General features: G+C 43.4%; 1 pseudogene across 1 annotated transcript; it reads left to right on the top strand.

Annotated features, from left to right (window-relative positions):
* Positions 1-7792: 7792 nt before the first annotated feature.
* Positions 7793-18662, top strand: LOC311134015 (RNA-binding protein 5-like; annotated as a pseudogene). Its single transcript has 13 exons — positions 7793-7809; positions 8000-8168; positions 8328-8471; positions 10075-10144; positions 10575-10648; positions 14051-14138; positions 15924-16027; positions 16546-16733; positions 16849-16995; positions 17147-17221; positions 17971-18165; positions 18394-18470; positions 18570-18662. The product of its transcript is annotated as an RNA-binding protein 5-like (transcript).
* The last annotated feature ends 740 nt before the right edge of the window (positions 18663-19402 follow it).

Raw genomic sequence — 19402 nt, 5'->3', positions numbered from 1 at the left:
CATACAGCATCTTTGTTTAAGTTTGACCATTCTAAGGGGTCTCTTGTTTGCTATAGATGGCATACCCATACACAAAAATGTATGCACGCATGACTGTAAGTCGCTTTGGATAAAAGCGTCTGCTAAATGGCATATTATTATTATTATTATTATATGTCCTTAAAGGGATTTTGGGATTACTGCACAGTTTACCAGACCAATGCATGTGTCACCCCAACATGAGACCTCATTCTTTACATGTGAGACCAGTTCAGGTATCACATGGCCTGGCCAGCCATGGGTGGTATCAAAATAGGTACTGTACATATGAGGTCAATGCACACCAGCACTTTCCAGATGGCATATTGGTTGTTGAATGGCCTCCTGACATGTGGCAGTCCAGTTCCATGGTGTTTCTGTCTGTTGTAACTGCCAGAGGGGAGGGCTGATGGTGGAGTGGGCCTATCGAGGACAGTTCTGGGAGATTCAGGATTGGCATTGACATTGGAGAACTGCAATTCCTATGACATGTGAAGGCCCACTAAATTGATGGCATTTCTTGTCAATGAGTGTCAGGTTGTGTTGGTTCGTTTTAGTGAACATCTGCCTCATGTGCTTGTCATCATGTGTGGTTGCATCCTTCCTAAATACCATTGTACGCTGAATATTCATGTTTTCTTTTAAATCCGCAATTTGGATCCCTGCACAGCCTCATAGAGGATCTAGATAATGTTTCTAACCTCTCTGAATTAAAACCGAATTATGATAAATGCACCATATTACCTATTGGATCGCAAAAAATATATAACTTTTACATTATCGTGTAGTTTACCAATAAAATGGTCAGACGTTGAAGTGGACATACTCGGTATTCATATCCCGAAATAAATAAATGATATCACTGCAACACATTTTAATAGAAAGTTAGCCAAATTATATAAGATTTTGCTACCATGGAAAGGACAACACATGTCTGTTTGTGGAAAATTAGTCATATCCCAGTTTACCTATTTACTTATGGCCCTGCCTACACCTAACGACTTGTTTTTTTAAATTATATTGAAATGTCTGCTCTATCCAAAATTACAACCAACTGATTGCAACATTACTGCAAAAATGGAGGAGGCAAGTGGAAAGGGGAGAAGGTATAGTGGGGAGAACAAGTATTTGATACACTGCCGATTTTTCAGGTTTTCCTATTTACAAAGCATGTAGAGGTCTGTAATTTTTATCATAGGTACACTTCAACTGTGAGAGACGGAATCTTAAACAAAAATCCAGAAAATCATATTGTATGATTTTTAAGTAATTAATTTGCATTTTATTGCATGACATTAGTATTTGATCACCTACCAACCAGTAAGAATTCCGGCTCTCACAGACCTGTTAGTTTTTCTTTAAGAAGCCCTCCTGTTCTCCACTCATTACCTGTATTAACTGCACCTGTTTGAATTCATTACCTGTATAAAAGACACCTGTCCACACACTCAATCAAACAGACTCCAACCTCTCCACAATGGCCAAGACCAGAGAGCTGTGTAAGGACATCAGGGATAAAATTGTAGACCTGCACAAGGCTGAGATGGGCTACAGGACAATAGGCAAGCAGCTTGGTGAGAAGGCAACAACTGTTGGCGCAATTATTAGAAAATGGAAGAAGTTCAAGATGCCGGTCAATCACCCTTGGTCTGGGGCTCCATGCAAGATCTCACCTCGTGGGGCATCAATGATCATGAGGAAGGTGAGGGATCAGCCCAGAACTACACGGCAGGACCTGGTCAATGACCTGAAGAGAGCTGGGACCACAGTCTCAAAGAAAACCATTAGTAACACACTACGCCGTCATGGATTAAAATCCTGCAGCGCACGCAAGGTCCCCCTGCTCATGCCAGCGCATGTCCAGGCCCGTCTGAAGTTTGACCATCTGGATGATCCAGAGGATCATGTGAAGGTCATGTGGTCTGATGAGACAAAAATAGAGCTTTTTGGTCTAAACTCCAGTCGCCGTGTTTGGAGGAAGAAGAAGAATGAGTACAACCCCAAGAACACCATCCCAACCGTGAAGCATGGAGGTGGAAACATCATTTTTTGGGGATGCTTTTCTGCAAAGGGGACAGGACGACTGCACCGTATTGAGGGGAGGATGGATGGGGCCATGTATCGCGAGATCTTGGCAAACAACCTCCTTCCCTCAGTAAGAGCATTGAAGATGGGTCGTGGCTGGGTCTTCCAGCATGACAACGACCCGAAACACACAGCCAGGGCAACTAAGGAGTGGCTCCGTAAGAAGCATCTCAAGGTCCTGGAGTGGCCTAGCCAGTCTCCAGACCTGAACCCAATAGAAAATATTTGGAGGGAGCTGAAAGTCCGTATTGCCCAGCGACAGCCCCGAAACCTGAAGGGTCTGGAGAAGGTCTGTATGGAGGAGTGGGCCAAAATCCCTGCTGCAGTGCGTACAAACCTGGTCAAGACCTACAGGAAACGTATGATCTCTGTAATTGCAAACAAAGGTTTCTGTACCAAATATTAAGTTCTGCTTTTCTGATGTATCAAATACTTATGTCATGCAATAAAATGCAAATTATTTACTTAGAAATCATACAATGTGATTTTCTGGATTTTTGTTTTAGATTCCGTCTCTCACAGTTGAAGTGTACCTATGATAAAAATTACAGACCTCTACATGCTTTGTAAGTAGGAAAACTAAGTATCAAATACTTGTTCTCCCCACTGTGAGGAACTTGTCTGTCGGCCCTGGATTAAAGACAAAATTGGCTGAAGAAAAATGTGCTAAATAAACAAGTATACCAGTTTCATTTAAGGACCAAAAAATTGACAGGTTGCAAAATAGTTGGGAGGAGATCTTCGATGTACCGTATCCATGGCACATGGCTTATGAACTTGTACGAAAACTACGCCAGATTCAATACTTAAAGTTTTTCAATTTAAATTATACAACATTCTTACAACCAATAGAATGTTAAATATATGGGGGATACAATCATCCCAGCTCTGCAGATTTTACTGCAAAGAGACAGAATCATTAGATCACTTGTTTTGGTACTGTCCATATGTAGCTTGTTTTTGGTTGCAGGTTCAAAAATGGCTTAGCAGACATTTTTATCTTTAATTTACAATCTGTAGAAACTATGAGAATAGAAAGTTTCAGAACCTTTATGAAACATCACAGCGGGAAAATATATGGTAGCTAGAAATCAAAACTGGATGGTATTCAGAGATAGATGGGAGGGGTTGAGGGTAGCTGAAGGCTGGGACTAAAAACAAACAAAATATAACTAATGTAAAATGTATATAGTATGTATAAGCCTAAGTATTGTTATCCATTAGTTTACTCCATTTAGGGGAGTGTAACGTAGACGCAGGGAGTCAGGAAGCAGGTTGAGTTAATGAGTTTAATAATAACCACCATGGCGTGATACAAGAGCTGCGTCTGACATAGAAACATAAACAATGACTGATAACAAAAGAGTGCTATATAAAGGGTAAGTAATCAAGGGAGTAAAAAAGTCCAGGTGTGACTAATGATGAGACGCAGGTGTGCGTAATGATGGTTGCCAGGTGTGCGTAAAGATGTGTTAACAGGACCGGTGGTTAGTAGACCGGTGACGTCTAGCACCGGAGCGGGGGAGCGGGAGTGGATGTGACAGGGAGGGGTGATAGGGTTAGGGTAAAATAATAATAAATATATATATTTAAAAAATACATACTGTATCATCTATCATCTCTTCCCTCTGCTAAATCCTTCTCCCTCCAATCTTCTGATTCTGCCTCCTCAACCCTCCTCTCCTCCCTCTCTGAATCTTTTGACTCTCTATGTCCCCTATCCTCCCAGCCGGCTCGGTCCTCCCCTACTACTCCGTGGCTTGACGATTCATTGCGAGCTCACAGAACAGGGCTCCGGGCAGCCGAGCGGAAATGGAAGAAAACTAGACTCCCTGTGGACCTGGCATCTTTCCACTCCCTCCTCTCTACATTCTCTTCCCCCGTTTCTGCTGCGAAAGCCACATTCTACCACTCTAAATTTTAAGCCTCTGCCTCTAACCCTAGGAAGCTCTTTGCCACCTTCTCCTCCCTGCTGAATCCTCCTCCTCCTCCCCCTCCCCCCTCCCTCTCTGTGGATGACTTCATCAACCATTTTGAAAAGAAGGTTGACGACATCCGATCCTCATTTATTAAGTCAAATGACACCGCTGGTCCTGCTCACACTGCCCTACCCTATACTTTGACTTATTTCTCCCCTCTCTCTCCAGATGAAATTTTGCGACTTGTGACGGCTGGCCGCCCAACAACCTGCCCGCTTGACCCTATCCCCTCCTCTCTTCTCCAGACCATTTCCGGAGACCTTTTCCCTTACTTCACCTCGCTCATCAACTCATCCTTGTTCCCTGGCTATGTCCCTTCCATCTTCAAGAAAGCGAGAGTTGCACCCCTCCTCAAAAAACCTACACTCGATCCCTCCGATGTCAACAACTACAGACCAGTATCCCTTCTTTCTTTTCTCTCCAAAACTCTTGAGTGTGCCGTCTATAGCCAACTCTCCTGCTATCTCTCTCAGAATGACCTTCTTGATCCAAACCAGTCAGGTTTCAAGACTGGTCATTCAACTGAGACTGCTCTTCTCTGTGTCACGGAGGCTCTCCGCACTGCTAAAGCTAACTCTCTCTCCTCTGCTCTCATCCTTCTAGACCTATCTGCTGCCTTTGATACTGTGAACCATCAGATCCTCCTCTCCACCCTCTCCGAGTTGGGCATCTCCGGCGCGGCTCACTCTTGGATTGCATCCTACCTGACAGGTCTCTCCTACCAGGTGGCATGGCGAGAATCTGTCTCCGCACCACGTGCTCTCACCACTGGTGTCCCCCAGGGCTCAGTTCTAGGCCCTCTCCTATTCTCTCTATACACCAAGTCACTTGGCTCTGTCATATACTCACATGTTCTCTCCTATCATTGCTACGCAGACGACACACAATTAATCTTCTCCTTTCCCCATTCTGATAACCAGGTGGCGAATCGCATCTTTGCATGTCTGGCAGACATATCAGTGTGGATGTCGGATCACCACCTCAAGCTGAACCTCGGCAAGACGGAGCTGCTCTTCCTCCCGGGGAAGGACTCCCCGCTCCATGATCTCGCCATCACGGTTGACAACTCTGTTGTGTCCTCCTCCCAGAGTGCAAAGAACCTTGGCGTGACCCTGGACAACACCCTGTCGTTCTCCGCTAACATCAAAGCGGTGACCCGATCCTGTAGGTTCATGCTCTACAACATTCGCAGAGTACGACCCTACCTTACACAGGAAGCGGCACAGGTCCTAATCCAGGCACTTGTCATCTCCCGTCTGGATTACTGCAACTCGCTGTTGGCTGGGCTCCCTGCCTGTGCCATTAAACCCCTACAACTCATCCAGAACGCTGCAGCCCGTCTGGTGTTCAACCTTCCCAAGTTCTCTCACGTCACCCCGCTCCTCCACACACTCCACTGGCTTCCAGTTGAATCTCGCATCTGCTACAAGACCATGGTGCTTGCCTACGGAGCTGTGAGGGGAACGGCACCTCCTTACCTTCAGGCTCTGATCAGTCCCTACACCCAAACGAGGGCATTGCGTTCTTCCACCTCTGGCCTGCTGGTCCCCCTACCTATGCGGAAGCACAGTTCCCGCTTAGCCCAGTCAAAACTGTTAGCTGCTCTGGCACCCCAATGGTGGAACAAGCTCCCTCACGATGTCAGGACAGCGGAGTCACTGACCACCTTCCGGAGACACTTGAAACCCTACCTCTTTAAGGAATACCTGGGATAGTATAAAAAAGTATCCTTCTACCCCCCCCCCCCCCCCACCCCACCCCCACAAAAAAAATACAAATAATAATAATAATAATAATAATAATAATAATAATAATATATTTTTTAACACATAAAAATAAATAAACAACAAAAATAAAAATAAAAACAACAATACATATATAAAACAAATGAAAATTAAACAAATAAGAAATATATATATATTTTTAAGAAAATAAAAATTAACCACAAAAATAAGGCTAAAATAAAATAAAAGAAGAAAACAAAAATTGTAAAGTGGTTGTCCCACTGGCTATCATAAGGTGAATGCACCAATTTGTAAGTTGCTCTGGATAAGAGCGTCTGCTAAATGACGTAAATGTAAATGTAATGTACATGTATGGGGGATTGGAAATGATGCAGACAATTACATTGATAGAAGCCACAATCTATCTGCAATATTCAAACTCAACCTGAACAGCATAAGAATGCACCTGAACGTCCCAATTGTCCATCACGAATGCAGTGACTAGCCATGACTCAAAGCTCACTTCTAAATGACTTAAGAGCCAGGGTTAGATTATCTTTTCTTTCGTTGGAACCTCTGAGTTGCCTCATTGATCCTCAAAGAGGCTTGTGACTTGGAATACTTGGTGTTGCAATGCCAAGCAGTCTGCTGCCTTTTCTATATCCATACAAAGGTGTTTGAGTGTAATTATGGCAGGCTTATTGGATTCCCAACATAGTTGAATTGTACTCAAGTAGTCTTGACTACAGGTCATAATAACAGTACACAAATCTGAAAGATGTCTCTCATTGAAAACATATATACAGGTGATTAAACCACCATTTAATGGTATTGTGGCAGCCATATTGGAGTTTGGACGCCATATTGGATTTGGAGTCAAATCTAGGGGGGGCCCCCTAACACAATTGAAAGAGTAAGGGCTGAACAAAGAAAATCCACAGAGGAACCTTTGACTGAAAAGAATGACAGTTTTCAGTGTCTGAGCCCACTTGTTTTCCCTATAGCCGATTAGATTACAATAGCCACAACATCCAAAAACATGCGTAATTGTATGCATTTTTGTCAGGCATGACCATACAGCTCTGAATAAGAGCAAATTTTACTTGGAAAGCTGTCTATTAATCAGCTTCCAAAAAGTTACATTTACATTCATCATAAATATTTGTAGTTGATATTTCCGGCCTATTGTATCTCTGTGTTTATAGATCTATATTTCCAAGATTATATTATCAAAGCTTGCAATATTGGGTTACATTAGTTTATGCGGCCCATCCCCCCTCCAGCCAGGCATTATTCTGCATTTTTTTAGTTCAGGGGTGTGTCACAATATCTAGCAATTTAACCACTTTAGCAATAAAATATTTCTACACAACCATCCATTTCGTAAATGCGAGACATAAGAGATGTAAAACATGGTTGTGTTTTGATCTACCTAAACTAAAACCTTTTTTCTTTTCCTATCAAAATCTGTCTGATGATAGTGAAACACCCCCAGGAGTTTCCCATACTTCTTGGCAATACAGTCTCACATCCATCTTACTCTGACAGGTTGAGGAATACCCATAGCAAAGAGTATATATGAACACAACGATTTCGCAGGTTTCACAAAAAGGCCTTTCCCACAGATTTGAACTTTCTTAGCAGGGCACTTGCTTTACATTTGGGATCATATTGCATAAATATCATAATGTACAGTATTGGGATTTTTAGACATGGATAACAACTGCCATATTAATGTTTTCAAATGATTTATTATATATTTTGACGACCAAATTATTGACATTTAGTGAAAACTGATTTGTTTACTGCATTTTTGGGAGGATTCTCGCATAGCTTCCATTGTTTGTCATGTCACCTAACACCCTAGTAGTAGCTAATTGTGTTTTTATACTATTTGTAGGCCATTCAACAATAGGTGTTTCAAAATAAATGTTGCGTCCCTACAGTTTATTTGTAAGCCTGGCTGTAGCTGTTCAGCAGTGAAACATGGGAGCTGATAAGAGGTGAGATTTTCCCCAACCTTTATACCTTACTCTGGAGCTAAATGTGTAGGAAAAGAAAAAGGTGATGTGTGGTAGCTACCCCCTGAATGTCTAGATGCAATGCACTCTTCTTCTGACATGCGATTTTCTAGGAATGTATTAGCTGAATATGTCGTGTGAATAATGTTACCCTGTGTGTTTATGTTCTAAGGCCTGGCCGCAGTGAGCTTAGTGGGAGGTATGAGTCAGACCAGTGGCGAGATGACCCAGAGTGGCATGAAAGACTGGACAGAGACCCAGAGTGGGATTATGACCATAGCTGGAGTGACGAGAGACACTCTGACTGATATGATGAGCGCAGAGATAGAGACAGCCCTGAGGTGAGGAATCTAGTTACATTCATGGAGATCTTATTGACCTTGGGCATGCATTAATTTAAAGAAATCTGCACTGCAGCGGGCTGTTTTCCATGAAGAGTTGTTGTTGTTCCCCTATGTAGTTTTGCATGCCCTCTTCAGTTGACAACTGTCTTCTTGCAGAGAGGTCGAAAGAGTGACAGGTCTGAAGATGGCTATCTGTCTGATGGCGATTATCAAGAGCAAGATTACAAGATGGAGCTAGGGGAGGAGGAGAGCAAGGCCATCATGCTCAGAGGCCTGTCCCTCCAGGTCACAGAGGAAGATGTACAGTTGAAGTCGGAGATTTACATACACCTTTCTGACAATTCCTGACATTTAATCCTAGTAAAAATTCCCTGTTTTAGGTCAGTTAGGATCACCACTTTATTTTAAGAATGTGAATGTCAGAATAATTGTAGAGAGAATTATTTATTTCAGGAATAGCTTTTATTTTTTATTCATCATATTCCCAGTGGGTCAGAAGTTTACATACATTCAATAAGTATTTGATAGCATTTACTTTAAATTGTTTAACTTCGGTCAAACGTTTCGGGTAGCCTTCCACAAGCTTCCCACAATAAGTTGGGTGAATTTTGGCCGACAGAGCTGGTGTAACGGAGTCAGGTTTGTAGGCCTTCTTTGCTCGCACATGCTTTATCAGTTCTGCCCACAAATGTTCTATAGGATTGAGGTTAGGGCTTTGTGATGGCCACTCCAATACCTTGACTTTGTTGTCCTTAAGCCATTTTGTCACAACTTTGGAAGTATGCTTGGGGTCATTGTCCATTTGGAAGACCCATTAGCGACCAAGAATTAACTTCCTGACTGATGTCTTGAGATGTTGTTTCAATATATCCATATAATATTCCTTCCTCATGATGCCATCTATTTTGTGAGGACATTTCTCCAAAATGTACGATCTTTGTCCCCATGTGCAGTTGCAAACCGTAGTCTGGCTTTTTTATGGTGGTTTTGGAGCAGTGGCTTCTTCCTTGCTGAGCGGCCTTTCAGGTTATGTCGATATAGGATATTGATACTTTTGTAATTGTTTCCTCCAGCATCTTCACAAGGTTCTTTGCTGTTGTTCTGGGATTGATTTGCACTTTTTGCACCGAAGTACGTTCAACTCTAGGAGACAGAACACATCTCCTTCCTGAGCGGTATGACGGCTGCGTGGTCCCATGGTGTTTATACTTGCGTACTACTGTTTGTACAGATGAATATGGTACCTTCAGGCGTTTGGAAATTGCTTTCAAGCATGAACCAGACTTGTGGAGGTCTACAATGTTTTTTCTGAGGTCTTGGCTGATTTATTTAGATTTTCCCATGTTGTCAAGCAAAGAAGCACTGAGTTTGAAGGTAGGCCTTGAAATACATCCACAGGTACCCCTCCAATTGACTCAAATGATGTCAATTAGCCTATCAGAAGCTTCTAAAGCCATGACCTCGTTTTCTGGAATTTTCCAAGCTGTTTGAAGGCACAGTCAAATTAGTGTATGTAAACTTCTGACCCACTGGAATTGTGATGCAGTGAATTATAAGTGAAATAATCTGTCTGTAAACAATTGTTGGAAAAATTACTTGTGTCATGCACAAAGTAGATGTCCTAACCGACTTGCCAAAACTATAGTTTGTTAACAAGACATTTGTGGCGTGGTTGAAAAACTAGTTTTAATGACTCCAACCTAAGTGTATGTAAACTTCCGACTTCAACTGTAGGTGGTCTATTTTCCTAACCACACGTTGATTTAACTACTAATAATACATTCTTCAAAGAGCTGCCATATGCTGTATTGATGTGTATAATAAGAAACATACATTGTGGACTGTGACCTCTCTCGAATATGGTGAACTATGGCCCACTGAAAGTCCCCCTCCTGTGTTTCAGATCTGGGCTGCTCTTGAGCAGCTGCAGGGACCCCAGCTTGTGGACATCCGGCTGATGAAGAAGAGGACATGTGAGAGTTGTTGTCTGGAGTCTCAGGTTCATTCAGCTCCACACGCACCACCACCCTACACATGACACCCTGCCTCCGATATCAATCATATTTGCCATGGCAAAGGAACCTTCATCACACCTAAACTAGTGGGTCTTTTGTTTTGTGGATTGTTTTTATTTATGGATGTTAGATGAGATTGTGTTTGTTAAAACATTTCACATTTTATCTTATCATCTTTGAGTGGCAATCATTCAAGTGCGGTCCAAGTACTGTCATCTGAAGGCTTTCATGCTATGGCAAACGTTTCCTCCACCCTACCCTCTTCAAATTATATATCCCACTGTTTCACTTGTATTGGGTTGTGAAGCAGACTGTGACAGAGTTTGAATGTAATGCCAAAGCACTCTGACTAACACGACTCCCATCTATATTTGAATGCTGTCTCTAGGAATAAGCAGAGGTTTCGCCTTCGTGGAGTTTATTCACGTGCAAGATGCTACCTGATGGATAGAGACCAATCAGGTTGCTTTAACAATCGCCAAGTCTACATTTTGTCTTGGAGATCAAAGCCCAAAATAACAAACAGATGTCTTGAGAGACTGACCTTTGATACATTTGCTGTATAAGTGACCATTTGCTGAGAGCTGAAAGTATTCAGACCCCTTCCCTTTTTCCAGATTTTGTTATGTTACAGCCTTATTCTTAAATAGATTAAATACTTTTCCCCCCCTCAACAATCTACACATAATACCCCATAATGACAAAGCAAAAACAGGTTTTTAGACATTTTTGCAAATGTATTAAAAATAAAAAACTGAAACCTTATTTACATAAGTATTCAGACCCTTTGCTACGAGACTCGAAATTGAGCTCAGGTGCATCCTGTTTCCATTGATAATCCTTGAGATGTTTCTACAACTTGATTAGAGTCCACCTGTGGTAAATTCAATTGATTGGACATGATTTGGAAAGGCACACACCTGTCTATATAAGGTCCCACAGTTGACAGTGCATGTCAGAGCAAAAACCAAGCCATGAGGTCGAAGGAATTGTCCGTAGAGCTCCGAGACAGGATTGTGTCGAGGCACAGATCTGGGGAAGGGTACCAAAACATTTCTGCAGCATTGAAGGTCCTCAAGAACACAGTGGCCTCCATCATTCTTAAATGGAAGAAGTTTGGAACCACCAAGACTCTTCCTAGAGCTGGCCGCCCGGCCAAACTGAGCAGTCAGGTGAGAAGGGCCTTGGTCTGGGAGGTGACCAAGAACCCGATGGTCACTCTGACAGAGCTCCAGAGTTTCTCTGTGGAGATGGGAGAAACTTCCAGAAGGACAACCATCTCTGCAGCACTCTACCGATCAGGCCTTTATGGTAGAGTGGCCAGATGGAAGCCACTCCTCAGTAAAAAAGCACATGACAGCCCACTTGGAGTTTGTCAAAAGGCACTTAAAGGACTCAGACCATGAGAAACAAGATTCTCTGGTCTAATGAAACCAAGATTTAACTCTTTGGCCTGAATGCCAAACGTTACGTCTGGCGGAAACCTGGCACCATCCCTACGGTGAAGCATGATGGTGGCAGCATCATGCTGTGGGGATGTTTTTCAGCGGCAGGGAGGACTGGGAGACTAGTCAGGATCGAGAGAATGATGGACGGAGCAAAGTACAGAGAGATCCTTGATGAAAACCTACTTCAGAGCGCTCAGGACCTCAGACTGGGGCGAAGGTTCACCTTCCAACAGGACAACGACCCTAAGCACACAGCCAAGATAACGCAGGAGTGGCTTCGGGACAAGTCTCTGAATGTCCTTGAGTGGCCCAGCCAGAGCCCGGACTTGAACCTGATCAAACATCTCTGGAGAGACCTGAAAATAGCTGTGCAGCGATGCTCCCCATCCAACCTGACAGAGCTTGAGAGGATCTGCAGAGAAGAATGGTAGAAACTCCCCAAATACAGGTGTGCCAAGCTGTTAGCGTCATACTCAAGAAGACTCGAGGAAGTAATCGCTGCCAAAGGTGCTTCAACAAAGTACTGAGTAAAGGGTCTGAATACTTATGTACATGTAATATTTCAGTTGTTAATTTTTTTATACATTTGCTAAAATGTCTAAAAACCAGTTTTTTATTTGTCATTATGGGGTATTGTGTGTAGATTGATGAGGGGGGAAAACGATTTAATCCATTTTAGAATAAGGCTGTAATGTAACAAATGTGAAAAAAATCAAGGGGTCTGAATATCTTCCGAGTGCACTTTAGACAAAGGACTGCACCAACGCTTTTGTTATATGAATCGGGTTTCTTTCTTTAAGTTGCCTTTATAATTTCCTAAACTACATTGCTTATTCTGCCAGAAATTCAAGTTTTGACAGTTTAGACAGCAAAAACTATTCTACATTCTGTACAATAAATCCTGTACAGTAAAAATGAGCAAGATTAGTATCGGACACTCTAAATCTCACTATACACAGTGTCAACTTATACATTTGAACTTTTGGAATGAAAAGTGGATTTCAGGACTTAAGCAATCAAAAGTGGAGGTAGCTTGTTCTCTGTGTGCTGTTGTTTAGCTAAATAAGCGCATATTTTGAGAAAAGAGGGATTTTACTTTTACTTTGAGAGTTTAGGCGTTCTTTGGCTCTGGGTGTCTCACATAGCCATGTTTTGTTATGGCTGCCCCCAGGGCAGGCTTCCATATAGCACACTGTTCCAGTTCAGTCTCTTGGCCCGTTACACATCCTCCACCTTTCAAACCGAAGATGAGGGAATGGGCCAAGGATGAGCTGGCACCACTCCGGTCTGACACACTGCTCACACCTGCAGCTCTCTCTCTCTCCCTCTAGACATCTCTCTCTCTTTCGCTCTCTCTCTCTCTCTCACCTGTCTGATCTACGGACCCCTGTATTCTCTGAGGGGTTGTCCCTAAGCGAGTGTGAACCTGGCCACTCTTTCCCTTCCGGGCTGTGCTCTCTCATGGGGTGTGATAGTATGAGGACCTGTTTTTTTTTTACCCTTTTTCGGTTAAAGCTGGAGACTCTTATCTCCCTCACTAACTTTAAGCATCAGTTGTCAGAGCACCTTACCGATCACTGCACCTGTACACAGCCCATCTGAAATTAGCCCACCCAACTACCTCATCCCTATATTGTTATTTATTTTGCTCTTTTGCACCCCAGTATCTCTATTTGCACATAATCTCTTGCACATCTAGCATTCCAGTGTTAATACTATTGTAATTATTTTGCACTATAGCCTATTTATTGCCTTACCTCCATAACTTGCTACATTTGCACACACTGTATATATATTTTCTGTTGTATTTTTGACTTTATGTTTTTTTACCCCATATGTAACTCTGTGTTGTTTTTATTGCACTGCTTTGCTTTATCTTGGCCAGGTCGCAGTTGTAAATGAGAACTTGTTCTCAACTGGCTTACCTGGTTAAATAAAGGTGAGAAAAAAAAAAAAAATATATATATATATCCAATTGGTAGTTACAGTCTTGTCCCATCGCTGCAACTCTCGAACGGACTCGGGAGAGGCGAAGATCGAGAACCATGCGTCCTCCGAAACACGACCCTGCCAAGCCGCACTGCTTCTTGACACACTGCTTGCTTAACCTGGAAGCAGCCGCACCAATGTGTCGGAGGAAACACCATCCAGCAGGCGACCGAAGTCAGCTTGCAGGCGCCCAGCCCACCACAAAGAGTCGCTAGAGCGCGATGGGACAAGAAAATCCCGGCCGGCCAACCCCTCCCCTAACATGGACGATGCTGGGCCAATTGTGCGCCGCCTCATTGGTCTCCCGGTCACGGCCGGCTGTGACACAGCCTGGAATCGAACCAGGGTCTGTAGTGACGCCTCAAGCAGTGTGATGCAGTGCCTTAGACCGCTGTGCCACTCGGGAAGCCGGCCTTTGATCTTACAGAATATGCTGACGATCCAGGGTAAGAGCATGGCTATGCACTACAGCAACCGTAGACACACATTTGAAAACTGGCTCTGCAATGCTATAAGTATCCTCTCTTCACCTCCATGTGCTGTACTCCACAGACCAAATCCTTTCTCTGTTTTGTATCACCAAATGGTTTCATTCATAGTTTCCATCAAGGTTCCCAGATACACTCTTTTGTCTTTAAAGTTGAATTCAACTGAATGAAAACAATGTAACCGGTTGCTTGCAGTGCGGCTTGTACAATTTCCAGAATAGGCTGAAGTGCTTCAGGTCTGGAGCAGTCAAAGAGGGTAAGTAGCCCTGTGTTTAGACATGCATCCCCAATGTGGATGACCCAGCAAAAGAGACACGTGATTGTTCAGTATCAAGTATCATATTCCAGACCCTTCATATGAAAATCCAGTGGCCAATCCCTGGTGATATCGTAGTTGCTGGGTTGGGCCTTGATAGAACTTGTAATGAGTGTGATAGAAGGAGTCAGGCGCAGGAGGGTATATCACCAAATACAGAGTTTATTCCGTTGTACACAATTGCGCTGGATAGCGACAACAGAAAATAGGCACAGGGGAAAAATCTACCCCGGCAATACAAGGTACGAGTAGCTCCACCGAGCTACACTACTCTCACAAAACAACAATGAGGGGATAAGAACCAGGTGTGTGTAATTGACAAGACAAGACAAATGGAATGATGATATATGGAGCGGCAGTGGCTAGTAAGCCGGTGACGATGAACGCCGAAGCCTGCCCGAACAACATTTACATTTACATTTAGCAGACGCTCTTATCCAGAGCGACTTACAGTTAGTGCATACATTATTCTTTTTTATTTTCATACTGGCTCCCCGTGGGAATCGAACCCACAACCCTGGCGTTGCAAACGCCATGCTCTATCAACTGAGCTACCTCCCTGCCAGCCATTCCCTCCCCTACCCTGGACGACGCTGGGCCAATTGTGCGCCGCCCCATTGGTCTCCCGGTTGCGGCCGGCTACAGCAGAGCCTGGATTCGAACCAGGATCTCTAGTGGCACAGCTAGCACTGTGATGCAGTGCCTTAGAGCACTGCGCCACTCGGGAGGCAGCCTCGGAGGAAGTCGTGACAGAACTGCATCGTTGTTGTGTTTTAAACAGACGGGTCAGAGTCTACTGGCCACAATGACTGAAGCTTAGAACCTCAGCAAGCTGGAGAAAACTCTGGCGACAGTAAGTACCATCGTCTAACTATTCTGTGTGTGTTTGTGTACAGTTCTTTATATATAGAGTAGGATCAATCTTTGTTTATGTATTAATTGTGGATATCCATCATCCATTTTGTATGAAATGTTACGAATTTGCAAAACGTACAATATGTTACTAATTTCCAAAACATATTCCAATTTCTTGTGGCTAACGTTATCTAGGTGGCTAGGTGGCTAATGCTAATGTTAGCTAGCTCTAGGAGTTATGGTTAGGTTTAGGGTTAGCTAAAAGGGTTAAGGTTAGCTTTAGGGGAAGGGTTAGCTAACATGCTAAGTAGTTGCAAAGTAGCTAAAAAATAGTAAGTCATTGCTAATTAGTTAAAATGCTAAAGTTGTCAGTGATGAGAGTCAAACATGCAACCTTAGGACTGTTAGACATTTGCGTTATACGTCCACACTAATTTAAGTGTCCCGGATTTACATTTAATATGTTACGTCTAGTCTATGAGACCAGTCTGTGGTTCCTGCTCCTGGAGACGGAATATTAGGAGGTAAGAATCCAATTAGACCCATGTCTACTACACAGTCCATCTTAACACTACAACTAGTGACTCAGACTGTCTGATCGATATGGTGGACTTAACATGTTGTATGTATCTTAATGGTAGCTGCACCAGGAGTGAAGGCCCTGATCGCTACAGCAGCAGGGGTGGTTATGTCCCAAACCGCACAGGTCTATCAGCATCACCTCCTCAGCCAGCCTGCCATACAGGTAGGGCTTAATGGCTCACATCAACATTCATGCTGCTTGTTATAAACATGCTGCTCAGTCTATATGATGTACATTAAATACTGTGTGTTGTCACAATAATGATGACTGCAGCAAGTTGAACATGTGGTGGTGGTGTTTTCCCACCCACAGATGCACCAACTAGTTAGGCAGATTGACGTAACACCACAGGCTGCCACCTCTTCACTTAAAACAGCAGCCACCTTGGCAGCCCCCACTGGAGTTGCCCCTTTCTCTGATAGCATATGTGGTAAGATGGGAATCCATATTGGATTTACATTCCCTATTAAGTTTGAACGTCATTTACCACACATTGAATACCCAGAGATTCAATACACATTTTTTGTTGTTGTTTCTGATACCGCCGCTTACCAATACAATTAGTCATCTGGGCCTAACAGCCAGGTATGTAACTACGATCTCACCCCTATAGACTTCTGCTCTATAAGAAAATGGATCATAAATAATAGATAATATCATGCATATCTTTCTCCCTGTAGTACTACTACAACTCCCAGACCCAACAGTACCTGTACTGGAACAGTGAGACACAGACCTACATCGCTGCAGCAGCAGAAACCACACAACAGCTGCAGACTCCAGCTGAGAACAGGCCTCTTCAGCAGCCTCATCAAGCAAATAATCCAAGGAGAGGAAGGACAAGCCCAAGAGCAAGTCTTCCCAGCAGGTAACAGACAGACAGACAGACAGAGACACCCCCTACAGGCAGGGGGAAGTCCCATACTGAAGCACTAGTGCCTATAGTGAGCTATGGTAAAAATAAGTGTTCTCTACCATCTCAGATAGCTAAAGACCTTGAGTGCTGGGCCAATAGCCTGAACAAGCAGAAGAAGAGCTTCAAGAGCAGCTTCCTGGGGTAGGACAAGGACGAGGACAGGAGAGAGGCTGCCGCTGCCAATGCAGGCTTCTCCACCCTCTTTGAGAAAATGGTACTCATGGTTATAACCCTCTGAGTCAATACAGATGGCTCTTAGGTCAAGGTGCAGCAGTTACTGGATCAGTGAAGGATGATGACCTGTTTGATACGATGATGAGTGTGTCAGTTATGTCAATGAGCTGTTGTGTGTTTTGCTCCTCCAGCATGGTGGAGGGTTTGAGACCCAGCTGGTGAAGAACGAGCTGGTGAAGAAGGGAGAGCCAGAAACCCCAGCCAAGGTAAGGATGAGGCTTAAGGCGTCAGCATGCTTCAGTTTGGCTGGCGCCAAGCCGAACAAGTGGGCTTGCATACTCCCTTAAAAGACCTTCACTTGAAAAACGAGAAAAAAGCGACAATAGTACTGTTTGTCCATTTTGAGACGCCATAACCGGTATACACTTCCTCAAAATAGTCAGAATTAATCTAAGATAACTCAAGAAATCTGTCATAAATTTTGAAGTTTTTTCCGAGATCTTAGGCGCGCAATTTTACATTTAACTAAGATGTTTGGTGCAGTATTTATTGATGAAAAAAATGTGCATGAAAACAAGTCGTCTCTCATTGAATGACAACAACGACTTTATTGAAGAATCCCTACTGTTGACCAATCACTGACGAAGGGGCATAGAATTCGGCTCCGAATTTCGGCTTGCCTCCAGAAAAAATTGAGTGTGCCTGAACAGCCGAAAAAACCCTCACAGAAGTCCAAAACTATTTTTTTTAAAGTCACAAAATGTCATCATAATATATGCACAAACTCTTCTGAACTGTTTCGGCTGGGAAGCATGCGGACGCCACTGAAGCATTTTAGGATGCAAACAAAGATAGTTGCAGCTTGGGTTAAGAGTGTTTCTAGCTCCTTGGAGGCCATCTTGTGGTGAGATGTTTTGTCACTGTGTATCTATTGGAAAGCCCGGCCCTCGATTCTCCAGTGGCTTGTGTGGCATGGTTCTCACTTAGAAGTAAAATGTTTGTGTGTATATTGCAGAGTAGCCTGGTGGCAGTTTACAGTGGGGGCAGTGACCCAGAGGAGGCAGCAGACCCAGATCAGGGAATTGGAGGTGATGAGCGGTCAGACAAGCTGACAGACTGGAGGAAGATGACCTGTCTGCTCTGTCTCAGGCAGTTCCCTAGCGAAGACGCCTTGCTGCTGGTGCACCAACAGCTTCAGACCTGCAGGATGGCAAGCAGCAAGCAGGATGACACTTTAATCGCTGAGTCTGGGTGGAAATATTTTGGGTTATTTTTAGCCCTACCATCTGCTCATGGTGTGCAGTTGTCCTTTAGCATAAGCAAGGTGAGAACACGCATTCTGTTGCACTTTCATGCCAAGACTAGTCATGCCTTTTAAATGTGTGAATTGCATAGTTCCCGGGGAGTATTAACCTTTTTATTCTGTTGATCGTTTTAGCAAAACGTGGAAATTCACAGACGATCCAAACTATTGGATGCCGAGCTGGAGGAGTTGGAGAGAAAAGATATATAGAGGTAGGCTACCATTCAAAGGGAGGCTTTTAGAAAGTCGAGATATTCAATGACACCTCTGAGTTGTATCATGTTGATATTATTCTGTGATTCTCTGTGCAGCTGAAATACAGAGACAGAGCTGCTGAAAGAAGGGATAATTATGGTGTTCCTGAACCACCAGCACCCAAGAAGAAGAAATTCTATCAGACTTGATACGCCATCCCATCTGGTTTGGGCTTAGTGGGACTATCATTTGTTTTTCAACAGGACAATGACCCAATACACCTCCAGGCTGCGTAAGGGCTATTTTATCAAGAAGGAGAGTGATGGAGTGCTGCATCAGATGACCTGGCCTCTACAATCCCCCGACCTTAACCGAATTGAGATGGTTTGGGATGAGTCGGACTGCAGAGTGAAGGGAAAGCAGCCAATAAGTGCTCAGCATATGTGGGAACTCCTTCAAGACTGTTGGAAAAGCATTCCAGGTGAAGCTGGTTGAGAGAATGCCAAGAGTGTGCAAAGCTATCATCAAGGCAAAGGGTGGCTATTTGAAGAATAGGTTGGTGGATTGTGGAGGCCAGGTCATCTGATGCAGCACTCCATCACTCTCCTTCTTGGTAAACACCTTTTTGGTTAATACATGATTCCATATGTGTTATTTCATAGTTTTGATGTCTTCACTATTATTCGACAATGTAAAAAATTGTAAAAATAAAGAAAAACCCTTGAATGAGTAGGTGTCCAAACTTTTGACTGGTAGTGTATATGTGATATTACCTAGCGTCCTCTTGATAGACTAGGAGTATTATATCCAAAATAAATTCATCAAAGTCAAAAGCATGTGTGTATATGTGTTATGCACCAGGTTAATACTGGATTTAACCGTCTCAGTGTAATAAAGTTAACTCATTAGACGATGCAGGAATAGCCAAGGTGGCAGGAATGTCTCGACT

This window comes from Coregonus lavaretus, assembly GCF_964263955.1.
Source record: "Coregonus lavaretus genome assembly, chromosome: 8".
Lineage (NCBI taxonomy): Eukaryota > Metazoa > Chordata > Actinopteri > Salmoniformes > Salmonidae > Coregonus > Coregonus lavaretus.
The sequence above is the reverse complement of the archived record's forward strand: the minus strand, read 5'-3'. Positions and strand labels throughout refer to the sequence as shown.